Source organism: Cibotium barometz, chromosome 21 (assembly GCF_041138505.1).
Source record: "Cibotium barometz isolate CiBa-2024 chromosome 21, ASM4113850v1, whole genome shotgun sequence".
In the NCBI taxonomy this organism is placed as follows: domain Eukaryota; kingdom Viridiplantae; phylum Streptophyta; class Polypodiopsida; order Cyatheales; family Cibotiaceae; genus Cibotium; species Cibotium barometz.
Window position 1 is genome coordinate 46,597,847 of NC_141066.1, and position 2,950 is coordinate 46,600,796.

Below are 2,950 nucleotides of genomic sequence, written 5' to 3' on the forward strand. Positions count from 1 at the left end.
TATAGTATCACATTCCATATTGAGGATGTGATTGTATATATTTTTTTGTAAACTCAAGCCATGGGCTACTTCGAGATATGGACTCCCTTGTATACATGTATGAAATTTTGATAGTAATATTGAATTGATTGATCGATAGTATTACATTCATGTCTGTCTTGAATCGTGTATTGACAATGTATGCATTCATGTCGTTCTTGTCTTAATCTCCCTCGTGCATATGTTCTTGGATGGTCTAATGGGATGGTCTAATGCACAAAAAAAAAAACCAGAGAGTGCTATTGGGTGCTGGAATGCTGGAACAGTATTCAGGCACCAAATAGTACTCTCTGGATTTTTTTTGGCTCTCTGTTCGCGTGTATAAACGCGTCAGAACTGCTAAAACTCGCGTGTATCTATGCGGATACCCTGGAAAAAACGCGTGTATTAATGCGTCAAAACTGGTGATTACGCGTGTATAAGCGCATCTAAATTAAAGAAACGCGTGTATAGACGCAGGTGTAAACACGTCTGAGACAATTTGAACTGAATAGGACGCGGCTATACAGCCGTGTATAAGCGCGTCTAAAATAAGAAAAAGCGTGTATAGTCGCATGTATCAACGCGTCTGTAAAAAAAAACGCGGCTATACACCCGTGTATACGCGCGTCTGAGAGGTGCTATACACGCGCTTTTACACGCATGTCTCTGGCCGCGATGATACACGCGCTGATACACGGGCCCGCTACTTTTATTCACAAGTCATTTTTAGCGGCTAGGAGCGCGGGTATGAGCCCAATCCCTTGTAGTGGCCCGTAACATTGTGAACTGTGAAAAAGAAAGCATACATGCCTTGATGAGTGTGTACATGAGGACTTCTCTAATGTATCAAGCTCTAGAATTTCACACCACAAAATTGAGGTGCTTAGACTTAGTTTTGATCAGAGGGTGCTTGAGGAATGTGGGCTAAAAGAAATTGGAGCATGAATATTTTTTATCATAGTGATGGAGTGCTTGAGGAATGTAAGCTATAAGAAATCAGAGTAGTTAATGTAATAAGATATTTGGGGTGCCTTGTGGGGCTAGGGAGGATCATTAAAATTATTGTTCTATGTGGTTTTTGGAAAAACTAAAGGCCAAGGTGGATCTTAGATCTCAAATTAAATTAAGCATGGTAGGTAAGTTAGTTGTTCTCAAGCATGTGCTTTATGTCATGTCTGTTTATATTGCCTCATTGATCAAGTTTTCTTCTAATGAGGGGAGCAAGGTTGTAAAGGTTTTAAAGAACTACATGTGGACATGGGAAGACAAATAGGTTTGGGCATTTTCTCATGGGGATAGATATGTACAAGAAAGGTAGATGGTGGTTGGGATCTGCCTACCATTATGGACAAGGTCAAGCAATTACTGTGCAAATGGCTAAGCAAGCTGAAAGGGATTATCAACCATAGGCCTATATCATTAAATGTATGATTGAGAGAGCTCAAGTGGCTAGAAATTAGTGGCATGGTACATGCTAGTTGGAAAAGTTGATTGCGCCAGGAGGCGGTTTTGCAGGATCAGGGTGCCCAGTTTTGTCCACTCAGGCACCCTGTAAATAGTAAAAAAACAGGCATTTATTTACCTTTAGTGGCCAATCTCTCCTAGCTAACGAAGGAATTTCCTTTCAAGTTCTTTTGTTGGAACGCCACATGCAAAGTTGGGAATATAGTTGCATAATTTAATTAAGCATTATATAGTTAAAAGTCCTCATTTCCTTAGGTACAAGCTCAATGTATACACCATGTCCCAAATTTGGGCTTGTTCCATAAAATGCTAATATCTTTCACATATAAACTCATATGAGATTTCCACTTTGCATCTTAGATCTTCACATAATATAGAGCTTAACTTGATTTTTTGAGAAATTTTTAAGCTATTTGTCTATTTTCTTTAAATATTTCAAGTTCTTTAAAGTCTTATAATATACGCCACTTTTTGCACCCACAATAACTACCACTTAAAAATGCATAATCTTGTAGATCAAAAGAGTGGTAGATAGTGATACATTGGTAGAATGTGATGGTTAGTCAAAATTGCAAATCCAATGGTTTGATTTTTAATGATCTCTTTTCTAAAATTCTTACAGGCTATCAGAAGTCCGGCAAATACTAATAATCTAATTAGTAAAATTACATTTTTGATGTAAATCATCTAAAACCTATAGGGACTAGTGTACTTGTATTGGTGCATCTATGGAAAAAAAATTACATCACTCTAAGTATGGAAAGATTATTTTTTTATTGTTTTATCATATTTTTGGTTAATTTTGATAAATTAGACTAATTTATATTAATTTAAGTTATATTGGGGTTAAATTTGAGTGTATGTGTATTTTCTATTAGTTTCTTGATCTCGTTTGAAGTACCCCCCCCCAAATTTGTTGTCCAAGAATTGTCCCAGTCCAGCATAAACTAGACAAAACTAGACATCCTGATCTTGCAACAACCCCATTGGGGGGAGGATCAAGATCAAAGGGTTAGTCTTTTTGAGAAATATGGTAGAAATCTGGAAGAAATTTTTGTCAAATGTACAATGGTGGGTTAATTTCAGAGGGGATTCTTCCTTGAGTCCAATTCTATGGTTATCTAAGGCATTCATGAAGGAAGAAAGTCCTATTGTTGAGTGGAACAAGACACTGGCTAAAAGACTTCATAATAAAGGAATCAGGAAATTTGGACACATATGGGACAATAACATAATGAACCAAAGAATTCCAGATAGTCCACAAAGTGTATTGAGTAGCAAAAAGATAGTTTTTATGCAAGAAGTGATTAACCATATAAGAGATGATTGGCCAAGATCTCCTTTAGCTCTCACTAATCCAAAGGTCAAAGAGTGGGGTATTGAACAACTGAGACTAGATAAGAGGATCAAATTAAGGAGAGCTTCTAATGTGTGGGCATGCTCTAATAGTCATGATATCCAAACT